The sequence below is a fragment of the Vulpes vulpes genome, chromosome 8, assembly GCF_048418805.1.
Source record: "Vulpes vulpes isolate BD-2025 chromosome 8, VulVul3, whole genome shotgun sequence".
Taxonomy (NCBI): domain Eukaryota; kingdom Metazoa; phylum Chordata; class Mammalia; order Carnivora; family Canidae; genus Vulpes; species Vulpes vulpes.
Window position 1 is genome coordinate 1,487,024 of NC_132787.1, and position 12,579 is coordinate 1,499,602.

A 12,579-nucleotide genomic window follows, 5' to 3' on the forward strand; every position below is an offset into this window, starting at 1 on the left:
AAATAAATGATTCACTATGATTTCCCCACTGTGAAAGGATTAACAATGGTATTTTAGTCTGAATGTTTGTTAAATGAAGGTTAAGGGTTAAGAGGGTTCGTGTGTTTCCCTCACTTTATCTTTACATGTGGAAGGGCTTCAGCTGCAGCTTCGGTTTTCAAAGTGGGGTCCCTGGACCAGCAGCATCAGCATCACCTGGGAACTTGTTAGAAGCTCCTGGGCTCCTCCCAGACCAACTGATTTCCAAATGCCAGAGCCAGGACCAGCAAGCTGTTTTCCCAAGACCTCCAGGTGAGGTGACATCCACTGAAGTCTGAACACCACTGAGCAGAGTACTATTCCTGGCTTCTCTCTATACCCCCTCTCTCATTGTGACTTTGGTTAGTGAGTTGAAGAGACAGCACTGAGCATGCCCAGCTCAGCCTCTTCCAGTTTTTTGTTGGTTTCCTTTTTTTTTTTTTTTTTTTTTTTTTTACCCAGAACCAACCTGCTCATACATGAGAAAATCTAATAAAAGCAGGCTCTCTCCTGTGGTAGAAGGCAGGGGCTGTTCCGCACTACTTGTGATGAGGAATAAGTCTTTCTAATTTAGTGACTCGGTATTTGCAAGCCAATTAGGCTGCAGATCTAAAGTGGACGGTTTAATCATCTGTCTGTATGTCTTGAGCATCAGCTGCTTCCAAACATAGAAAGGGGGAAATGCAATGTTATTTATTGTATCTCTACAGCTCCAACAATGGGTGTTGTGAAAAGTGGGCAGGAGGCAGGTACAGACCACGTGCAGTATAGAGACTAGCTGAGAGAATAACAGGACAAAAAAAAAAAAAAGGAAATTCTCAAAATTTTTAACTAAATGGAACTTGAGAAATGATCAGTTCTGACCTCTCACATTACAGAAAAATAAACAGAGCAATGAAGGAGCTGCATGGTTTGCTCAAGGTCACATTGGTAGTTAGTGGTGGAAACAAGACTAAAACCCAGGACACCTGGCTCTCAGCTGTGCACTATCTGAGCCGGTGACTAAAGCAGGCAATAGTGGAGAAACTAAAATCCAGGAATTTGGGGGCTTCTGGCTCAGTGATTAAGCATCTGCCTTTGGCTCAGGGTGTGACCCTAGGGTCCTGGGATTGAGTCCTGTGTTGGGTTCCCCACAGGGAGCCTGCTTTTCCCTCTGCCTGTGTCTCTGCCTCTCTCTGTGTCTCTCATGAATAAATAAATAAAATCTTAAAAAAGAAAAATAAAGGGATCCCTGGGTGGCACAGCGGTTTGGCGCCTGCCTTTGGCCCAGGGCGCGATCCTGGAGACCCGGGATCAAATCCCATGCCGGGCTCTGGGTGCATGGAGCCTGCTTCTCCCTCTGCCTGTGTCTCTGCCTCTCTCTCTCTCTCTCTCTCTCTCTCTGTGACTATCATAAATAAAAAAATTTAAAAAAAAAAGAAAAATAAAGTCCAGGAATACAGGTATCACCACCAAGTAGAAGAACCAAACCCAGGGATTTTCAGCACAAGTGCCTGAGTTCAAGGCAAAGTGCTTTGTGCTCAGAGGGCAGCTCCGGCTCCATCCACCTGTGCATGTTCTGTTGTTGTCTCACACAGCCCAGCCTCAGTGTGCTCCGAACACTGCCTCTTTCTCCTGTACTTCTCCTAGTGTTGTTCTCTCTGCCTACAATCTCTCCCTGCCGCCCACTTGTGGCAAAATTCTATCTGTCCTTGAAGAGACCCAACTCAGACACCATTCCTCTACAGTCTTCTTTGATTTCACCAATCAACAACCCTCACCACTGTGCCAGCCACAGATGATCCTCCTCGGCTCTGAATTTCCAAGACACTTTATCTGGATATTTCTTATGACAACACTTTCTACTTTGTGTTGCAGCTATACTTTATCCCTTGTATTGGAATATAAGCTCCCAGGGTGGCCTGGCTGGCTCAGTCAGTAGAGCATGGGACTCTTGATCTCGTGAGTTCGAGCCCCACACTGGGTGTAGAGATTACTTAAAAATAAAATCTTAAAAAAAAAACAATATAAACTCCTTCAAAAAATAATAAAAACAAAATATGATTTTCTTATGGGCAGGGACTATGGTCAGCTTTTTTTTTTTGTCTGTTTCTAGTTTATTTTTTTAGTGAAATATAATTAACATACAATGTTATATTTGTTTCAGCTGTACAATATAACGATCCAAAAATTCTGTACATTTCTCAGTGCTCATCAAGATAAATGCACTTTTAAAAATATTTTATTTATTTATGACAGATACAGAGAGAGAGAGATCGAGAGAGAGGCAGAGACATAGACAGAGGGAGAAGCAGGCTCCATGCAGGGAGCCGGACGTGGGACTCGATCCCGGGTCCCCAGGATCACACCCTGGGCTGAAGGCGGCGCTAAACCGCGGAGCCACCTGGGCTGCCCTAAGTGCACTCTTAATTCCTTTTATCTATTAATTCCTTCCCCCACCACCTCACCTTTAGTAACAACCAGTTTGTTCCTTGTATTTAAGAGTCTAGGGCTTTTTGTTTGTTTGCTTGTCTTTTTTTGTTTATTCATTTGTCCTGTTTCTTAAATTCTACATATGAGTAAAATCAAATGGTATTTGTCTTTCTCTGATTTATGCCACTTAGCATAATACCCTCTAAGTCCATCCATGTTGTTGCAAGTGGCAAGATTTCATTCTTTTATATGGCTGAGTAGTATTTCATTGTGTATATATACCACATCTTCTTTATTCATCTATCAATAGACACTTGGGTTGCTTCCCTATCCTGGCTATTGTTAATAATGCTGCGAAAACATAGGGGTGCATACATCTTTTCAAATTAGTGAAAGTGAAAAGCTTTTGCACAGCAAAGGAAACCATCAACAGAACAAAAAGGCAACCTACTGAATGGGAGAGGGTATTTGCAAACGATATATCCAATAAGACATTAATATACAAAATACATAAAGCTTGGGTGGCTCAGCGGTTTAGAGCCTGCCTTTGGCCCAGGGCGTGATCCTGAAGTCCTGGGATCGAGGCCCATGTCAGGCTCCCTGCATGGAGCCTGCTTCTCCCTCCTCCTGTGTCTCTGCCTCTCTCTCTCTCTATGTCTATCATAAATAAATAAATAAATAAATAAATAAATAAATAAATAATTTTTAAAAATACATAAAGAACTTACCTCCTGTGTCTCTGCCTCTCTCTCTCTATGTCTATCATAAATAAATAAATAAATAAATAATTTAAAAAAATACATAAAGAACTGACACAACTCAACCCAAAAAATCCAATTTAAAAATGAGCAGACCTGAATAGACATTTTTTCAAAGAAGACATACAGATAGCAAACAGACACATGAAAAGATGTTCAGCATGATTCATCATCAGGAAAATACAATTTAAAACTACAATGAATTATGGCTTTATACATGTCAGCATAGCTAAAATCAAAAAGACAAAAATAACAAGTATTGGTGAGGATGTGGAGGAAAAGGAACCATCATGCAATGTTGGTGGCTCTTGGTACAGTCACTACGAAGCCAGTACGGAGGTTCCTCAAAAAATTAAAAATAGAATTACCATATGATCCAGTAATTCCACCACAAGCTATTTACCCAAAGGAAATGAAAACACTTTTTCTAGTTTCTTTTAATAACAATTTTTTAAATTCAGCAAGTAGACACAAGTGAAAAGTAGACAAGTTAAATAAAAAAAAAAAAAGATGAGAAAGAGCAAAGACACATCCTTCACTCCACAATAAACACAGAGCTCTATTAGTGTTTCCCCCCCAACATGCCACGGGCGGGCTGGCTTTCTGTGTGCTCCAGAGTACTCTCCGTTATAGGGCAGGGAGACCAGACAGCGTTCAGGTGTGAAGATGTCAAATCGAATGTGTACTGGCGCTGCTGAGTTCCAGGTCCTCAGTTTGGGGCCTGACTAGAGTGGGTTTAATCCTCAAAGCATGCTGGATCCCATAGCCAAAGTAGATAGCAAACCCGATCAGCATCCAGACACCAAATCGGGCCCAGGTGCCAGCGGCCATCTGCATCATAAGGTAAACATTCATAAAGATGCTCATCAGTGGGAGGAGAGGCAGAGCAGGTACCCTAAAGTAAAGGGGGGTGGAGCTTTGTGGCTGTCTCCAGATGACCCCAATGATCCCGGTAATGAGCACCAGGAGCAGCACAACCGCTGTGATCCACCCTGGGTCTCCAGAAAGCAGTAGAATTGGCCACTGAGCCAGCACCAGGCCAAGAAGAGTCAGCAGCAGAGCAAGCAGCGAGGAGCAGACACAGACAACCAGGCCGGAGAGTGCAGTGGGCGTGGGGCTGCCTGGAAAAAAGAGTCCCCGCAGGGTCAGCTTCTCTGCTGCGGGTCCGTCCTCCTGCTGCGCCCCTGCTTCATCATCTTCATCCTTCATTTCGGGCTGATACCTGGCGATGAGAACACAGAGAGCCACCAGGGAGTAAGTAAGCAGGGTCCCAATGGACATGAGGTCCACAAGGTCAGTGAGTCCGAAGAGGAGTGTCACGAGAGCTGTGATAATGCCCAAGGCCACCGTGGCCACGACAGGGATGCCCGACCTGGTGTACAGCCTGGCAAGGACACGGAACAGGAGGCCATCGTTGGCCATCACGTAGAGCATCCAGCGACTGAGGAACATAAAGTCCAAGATGCCAGTAGAAAGGGCACAGAGGGCTCCACTGGCCACCACGTAGCGCGCAGAGGCCCAGCCCACGTGCAGAAACGCCTCGGGCAAGGGGCTCCCGGGTTGGAGCTGATAGTAGGGCACCAGGAGTGTAAGTGCCGAAGAGACACCAAAGTGCACCAGAAAGCAGATGAACACGGAGATCACGATGCCCACGGGGGCAGAACGCTGGAGGTCCTGGGCTTCTTCGGCGGCAGCGAGAACGCTGTCAAAGCCTGCGAATGCGTACAGGCAGGAGGCCGTTCCGCGGAGAACCCCCTCGAAGCCGAAAGGCACAAACCCTCCAGAGCCCAGAGGCCCCAGGCCAGAGGTGTCATTGAGTCTAGACACGGCCAACGTGTAGTCCTCCTCGGTGAGCTTCCAGTTGTGCAGGTCCCCCTTAATGAAGCCAGAGATGATGACAAAACCGAGAACCAAGACGTTCACCACCGTGAACGCCGTAGTGGCCAGGACGAACTCACTGGCCCTCAGAGCCAGCAGCGCGGTGAGCAGCAGCACGAGGCCCGCGGCGAAGAAGTCGGGGTGTCCTGCCAGGACGGGGGGAGCAGACAGGGACACGTGCTCACGCAAGGCCCCAGAGATCCGGTGGCCCGTCAGGTTGTCGAAAGCTGAGCTCCAGGCCCGGGCCATGCTGGCCGCCCCGGTGACTCCGGAGAGGATGAGGCTCCAGCCGGTGAGGAAGGCCCCGAGCTCGCCCCCGGTCACGTAGTTGTGCAGATACGCAGAGGCCGACCGGGGAGCCCGGGCGCCCAGCTCCGCGTGGCACACGGCGGCCACCACAGAGGGCAGGGCGGCCGCCAGAAAGCAGACGGCGATGGCCGGGCCTGCCCTGTCGCTGGTCACCTCGCCCGCCAGGACATACACGCCGGCCCCCACCGTGTTGCCCACGCCCAGGGCCACTATGTCCACGGTGCGCAGGCTGCCGGCAGCAGAAATCTTAGCCACGTATTGCTCCAGTGTGTGCTTTCGTACCAGCTTTTTACCAAATCTGCAGAGTGCCTGGCACAGCATTCTGGCCCGAGTAGAAGACGGTTCTAAGGCCAGAGCACCGCAGCCAGCCCAGGAGCGCCGAGTCGCGTGGGGTTCGCTGGGGCTGAGCTAAGCCCCGCGGGGTCGGGCCGCGGGGTCGGGTGCCCGGGCTTCAGAGCTGCCGCTTCGTACTTCACCTTATGTGCGTTAGGCCTCCGTGACGCCTAAGACACAGCAAACAGTAAATATTCCCTGAACCCATATTCAACCAACCAGCCAACGCTCAGAAGGCCTATGTCACCTGTTGCAGCCCAAATATCACAGAAACGGACACCAAAGGACATGGCAGAAAAATCAGCTCTGCTCTCCCCCCGGAAAAAGTGCCAGATACCTCCCAACATTTTGCTTTTTTACGCACCACATGACATAATCCCATTTGGGTTCGTCTAACTCATGTAGCTTCATGTACTAATTAAGCTGTAAGACACAACAGGGCATGAATTTATTGTGCAATAATTCACACGCGGGATGTTTGCGCAGTGCTTGGGCGTGAGTTATGACACATTAATTCACGGCCTAGAGGGCCTCGTTGCAATTACAGACCCATTTTTTAAATATCATCTGAGTTTAAAATACAAATATTGGTCGTCCTCCCCGCCCCCCCCCCCCCCCCCCCCCGCCGTCTTAAAACCCTTAGCCCCCACACTAGCCAGCCAAGGTCGGATGGCGCTCTGGCCTCCTTTCTCCTCGTTCTGTATCAGCCATTCAGGTGTGCCGATGGCAAAGGAAGTACAGTCCAACCCTTCGCTGTACCCACCGAGGCCCATAGGGGCGCTGTGAGAAGAGAGGAAGGGGGAGAAAGGGACAGGGCCTTCGTAGCCACCTGCAAGAATTAGAGGAGCAGGCTGTAAGGTCAGGAAGCACAGGAGAAATGGGGGCGGCAGCCAACCCCGGGTTCATCACCAAGAAGAGAGAAGAGCCAGAAAGGCCATTTTATGAATTCTGACATTCAATCAACTTCACCCAAAGCAACCAGGCAAAGTTCACTACAATTTTTACGTCCACAGTTAGGAGAGTGTGATGGGCAGGGAGAAAAGAAATAAGTCACCTAGCTCAGGAACTCGCAACCACAACAATTCCTTCCGTCTCCTCCCTCTCTGGGTTCTGGGAGAAAAGGTGAGCTCACTTGTGCAGACGACTCTCCTCTCTGGCCACACCATGCTCTATAAACACCCTGCACCATCTGTGATGTCAGCCGCCAGCCACCTGGAGAATCTGCCCTGCTCTGTGAGCTTGTATTAAAACACTCACTTATAACTCCCTATTAATTTTTCACGAGGAGTTATTTTTAACTCGCTCAAACCATTGTCTGAATATGCCAAATATATTTTCTTAATGAACGAACCCTGCGTGTGGTTCCTCCTTCCCCTACTCCCCTGCTGCTATTCAAATGGTCCCCTCCTCATGGGGAGCAAGGCTTTGGATGAGCAATTCACAGCAATGCCCCGGAAACTAGCAGCGGAGAACAGAGAGAACAAAGTCATGCAGCCCCCACCCTCCTCCCTACTCAGGCTTTGGTTTTGAGAGAATTATAGGGAATGTTGTCAGGGATTTTTAAAGACAGAAAGATCAAGTCAAAATTGAAAAGTCTCCTCTGCATATTATCAAAAGGAACCCTTGGGTTATTGCTTCAGACCTTCCGTCTACAAATCCATCAAGACTCCTTATTTGCCACCCACCAGTCCAGGGTTCTGATTTATTAACAAGCACATGGGATAGATAAGGAGAGTCGATTCTTAGCTCATGGAACCTTTCTACACTATAAATGTGATTGAGGTGTGTCCCCCTCCCCGGCCAGCCCCCAGGTTTCAAACCCTTCGGTGGTTCCCCACTGCCCTTCTTTATAATCCCTCCTTCCTTCATAACCTACCCAGTTTCTGCTCCAGCTACAAAATTCAACACTCTCTCTGTTCCCTTGCCTCTCATGCCCTCTCAGCCCCTTCTCTTGGCTAAGCCGTCCTTATCTTTTAATTCCCAGCTCAGAAGTTGCTTGCCCAGGAAGCCTCCCCTGATCCTTATGCTGCCCTTTCTGTGTGCTCTCATAGCACCCGGGCTTCCCCCGGTTGTCATTTATCTTATTGTATCAAAATTGCAGGGGCGCCCGGGGGGGCTCAGTTGGTTAAGTGTCCGACTCTTGATTTTGGCTCAGGTCATGATCTGAGTGGGGAATCTGCCTGAGATTCTCTCCTTCTCCTTCTCCCTCTCTCCTTCCCCCCCCCCCTTGCTCACACTCACGCTCTCTCTCTCTCTCTCTCTCTAATAAATAAGTAAAGCCTGAAAAATTCCAATTCAGCTGCCTGCCTCCTCCTCTTGTGAGGTGCTCAATAAATATTTGTTGAACAAATGTACAAGCGGGAAGAGAAACCTGAAAGAGCACATAACCCAGAATTCCTTTCTATTTGACTTTGAGATACATACCTTGTAACCAAGCAACCTTTATAAACCTGACTCAGGTAAATATATAAATGGTGTTACCTTCCTTATAGAAGGCAATCAAAATGAAAAGTGTGAAGGGAAAACCAACTGTGATAAAACCTTGACCGCAGATCATTCATGGCAGGTGTAAGCCGCACATACATGATAAAGAATTGTTTGCCTTTGAGGACACTTGTTTTAAAAAATATCAGCCTGCCTTGGGTTATAGGCAACCCACCGCCCACCCAGTTAGAGAATCCATACTTTTTTGAAGGCACCATGTCCAGAACCTATAATCTAGGTAGGATGTCCTAAGGCAGAGGTGCTCACGTCAGGGGACAGAGGGAGGACTAATGGAAGACCTGTGGGGAGCACTTTCAAACTCCAGGTCTTCTCCCTCCAGAGATTCTTATCCACCTAGGCCTCACCTCCCATGACTGCTCTAAACCACCCCAACTGACAAGAAATAGTCCTAAATTTCAAAAGTAAGAGGTTCTAAAAGCTTCCTTCACATGAAGGCAGCCCCACTTAGTAGTGGGGAGTAAAGGCACTACAGGTAGAGTGTTCAGGTTCAAATCACAACCCATAGGATTATCGTCAGGAGTAAGTGAAATGATGCTTGGAAAGTACTCAGCTCAGTGCCTAGCAAACCATATGTATGTAATATAATCTACCTAATATCTAATATTAAAATCTAATCCAAAGTCAGTTAATCTTTGAAAATCAGTTAATCTTTATAAATGTCCAGCCTCAAAACCATGCACTAAAATTCAAGCTTGTTAGCTAAGCCCTCATGAGAAAATGAAAATTGTTTTATTCCATATAATTTGCCTTGAAATCCTAATGACTCTAATTAGACACCCTCATACATGCTGGTGCTAAACACTTTGGAGTCCTAGGCTGAGTTAGACCAGGCATGGAAAAATGCAAGGCTTGGGGCACCTGGCTTGTTCGGTGGGTAGAGCATCTGACTCTGGATCTGGGGTTGTGAGTTCAAGCCCCACTTTGGGCAGGGAGCCTACAGAAAATTAAAAGAAAAGAAAACAAAAAACAGAGATCAAAAAACAAAAGAAAAATGCAAGGCTCAAGTACAATAATATCTTTCTCTACAGACACTCCATCTTCTTTCTAGAAGAGGTAGCGGTGGGTACAAACTGGTAAGAGCAAAGAACATAATGTCAAAATTCGTGGATTTGAGTCGTGGCTCTTCCACTTGACTATATAAACTCGAGTAAATTGCTTCATCTCTCTAAACCTCAGTTTCCTCGTCCTTAAGGAACCTCACTTTATCCAGCTCCCTCACTGGATCAGGATGAGAATTCGGTGAGCAGATACAAAGCACCACACCTCCTGGTGGGAGCGTCACTGATGCCACCATCCCAAAGCACAATCTTAGCAAAACCCAGTACGCTCCTGTCCTCTAGCCCCACCATCCCTCTCCTAGGTACACACACCGAAGAAATCCTCTCCTGGGCCCGTAAGGGGACCCACAGGAGCACATCCGTCACCACACTGCTCGCGGTCGCGGGAGGCTGGAAGCTCGGCCAGCATCTGTTACTAGAGGAATTTATAAGTAAAATGTGCTGTATGTGCACAATGGAGTAACTCACAGCAGTCGGAAATAATAAAGTAGATTTACAGATAGCAACACGGGTAGATCTCAGAAACAAGGTTCCGTAGGAAAAGCAAAAGCAGAGTGAGGTGCATGGCACGGTGCCATGTATGCACAATTTTGAAAACAGCCCCCAAGTGCTGTTTGCTTGTCAAGGATACACATTTATCTGCTAAAAATCTCACGTCATTCCTCTGCTTAAAGCCTTCCACTGGTGTCACTTTTTATTCAGAGTAGAAGCCAAGTCTGCCTTTGTGATGCACTACAACGTCCTACAATATTTGCACTGACCATGCTGCCTCTCAGCCTCCTGTTTCTCTCTCTTCCCATTCATTGTTCTCTAGCCACCGGCCCTCTAACCACGCCGGCCTCCTAACATACCCAGCAAGAACCTACCTGAGGGCCTTTGCACTTGCCATCCCCTACATACAGAGCGCTCCCGCCTCAGACATCCCCGGGTTGCTCCCTTCGCTGCATTTGGTGAAATAGCACCTTTGTAGCAGACCTGTTTTAATCACCCCATATGCAATCTGCCCCTGACTTCCCACAACAGACCTTAACTCCCCGCCCTGCTCTTTTTTATCCACAGCAGTTATCACTATTTAAGGTACTGTATGTGTTATTTATTCATCTGCTCATGATTTGTCTCCCTCCAAAAAAACGTAAGCACCATGAAAGCAGGACTTTTCCATTATTTTGCCCCTGGCTCTATTCCCTGCACCCACGACTGAGCCTGACACAGTGGGCACCGTATACTTGTCAAATGGATGAGTGTGTCTAAATACACAGAGAGGGGTGCCTGGGTGGCACAATGAAGCGTCCAGCTCTTGGTTTCGGCTCAGGTCATGATCTCAGGGTCCTGGGATCGAGCCCTGTATTGGGCTCCGCACCCAGCGCAGCATCTACTTGAGATTCGCTCTCTCCTTCTCCCTCTTCCTCCCCAACCCCACTCTCTTTCTTGCTCTAAAATAAGTAAATAGGGACACCTGGGTAGCTCAGCGGTTGAGCATCTGCCTTCGGCTCAGGGCGTGATCCCGGGATCCGGGATCAGGTCCCTCATCGGGCTCCTTGCGTGGAGCCTGCTTCTCCCTCTGCCTGTGTCTCTGTCTCTCTCTCATTGTCTCTCATGAATAAATAAATAAAATCTTTTTTAAAAAATAATAAAATAAGTAAATGAAACCCTTTTAAAAATATATATAAGTAAATACATACATACATACATACACTTAGAAAACATGGATTGGAGGAGACATTGATAAATACACTAAGCCTCCAGTGAGGAGGGGAAATCAGAATAGAGATAAGGGTGAAAGAAAGAAAGAAAATGCATTGGAAAGGGGCCCGACAGGCAGTGATGGTGTCAATGCGCCATGACCGAGGGAGGGGACCGACCCCGCTCTGTGCACTGTAGGTTCAACAAAGGAATTGCAAGAGATGATGCTGTGAGAGTAGCTGCTACAGAGCCTGATCAATGGCAGACACGTAAATTTAAACTGCAAGGGGACCCGGAATCCTGTAGTCATCAGGACGCAGGGTATGCAAAGAAAAAGGGTGAGAACAGGGAAGATAGGGCACCCCTCCTTCTAGTTCCCTCTGAACCCATGTCTTTTTCTCAATTCTTCTTTCTCCTTCAGCTCCTTCAACTGTCTTTGGAGGCCCCTGTAGTTCACAGTAAGGATGCTCGTGCCACTTTCCTCTCTCTGGGGAACCATCCTCAGCCACCTGCGTCCCAACAAAGAGTACAACAGTGGTTCTTCACCTTTGCTGAATCAAAGACCACTCTGAGGTTGCTCATCTCAAAAAAAAAAAATGTTATACACTCTTCTGAGCAAGAATCTCAGGGGAGGACCAACTGAATGGCAAGGCCGGAGATGCTTTGGATGACTTCTGTTTCCCTCAACTCTGTTACGCAGGGTGGTCCTTGGGCTCTTCCCACTTTTACTGAAGATGACTGAAAATGGGTCTACGGACAAAGTGGGAAGATACCAGGGAAGCAACCCAAAACACAAGGGAATTAAACAACCATATTTTATGACTCCAACAGAAGCAAGCAGAACAAACAAGTGAAGAACCACACTTCTAGAGGAAAAAGCAAACCCATGATTGGAAATCCTGAGAACGTCTACCTGCAATCCAGCTTTTAACAATACAGAGAAACATCATCCCCAATGCCATGTTCAGAAATGCCCTTTCTCCGTGCAACAATCTGCAATTATTCCAATGGTTTCTATTCAGTCCAGACTCTCTGACCCAGCTGTCAGAGCCCTAGCCCAATTCTTCCCCTTCCCTCGGGTCCATCACCTCCTTGCTAACTCAGCTCCTCACATCCTGACTTACCCTTCCTGAGAGAATCCTTTGGCCTGGGTAAGTTACCCGTCCTGCCAGGGACACCCTTCTCACTGCTTTCAGTCCAGTCTTGACCCTCTAGCTCTTCTCAACCCTATTCTACGATCTTCCCCCCAAAGTCTAGGAAGCCTTTCCTAAGCCACCGTGACTGATGCCCCATCTCCAGCCTTCCTCCCATTCCCACCAGCACTCACAGCCCATCTTGATGCTCAGCTGAAACTCATTCCCCCTTTCTGTCTGGTGGTGTCCTGGGTGTGTCACTTAAATTCCTCTACAGTCTAAAAGCTTCCAGAGGGCAGTGCCAGGATCCATACACCTCCCCCTTCTGAATCCCACACTCCCATCCCCAACCCTCACTACCCAGGACAAGGATCTGCTCATAATTTATACCAAGCAACCAAAAGAGGCATTTAGGACAGAGGATATGAATATACAGACGTATTGATTGATTCCTATATCTTGAGATTCCTAGAAATAGGATTTTTTTTATTT

At 47.5% G+C, this 12,579-nt stretch overlaps 1 pseudogene; it reads right to left on the reverse strand.

Moving 5' to 3' along the window:
- Positions 1-3,260: 3,260 nt before the first annotated feature.
- LOC112921015 (cationic amino acid transporter 3 pseudogene) lies at positions 3,261-5,870 on the reverse strand (annotated as a pseudogene).
- Between the last annotated feature and the right edge of the window lie 6,709 nt (positions 5,871-12,579).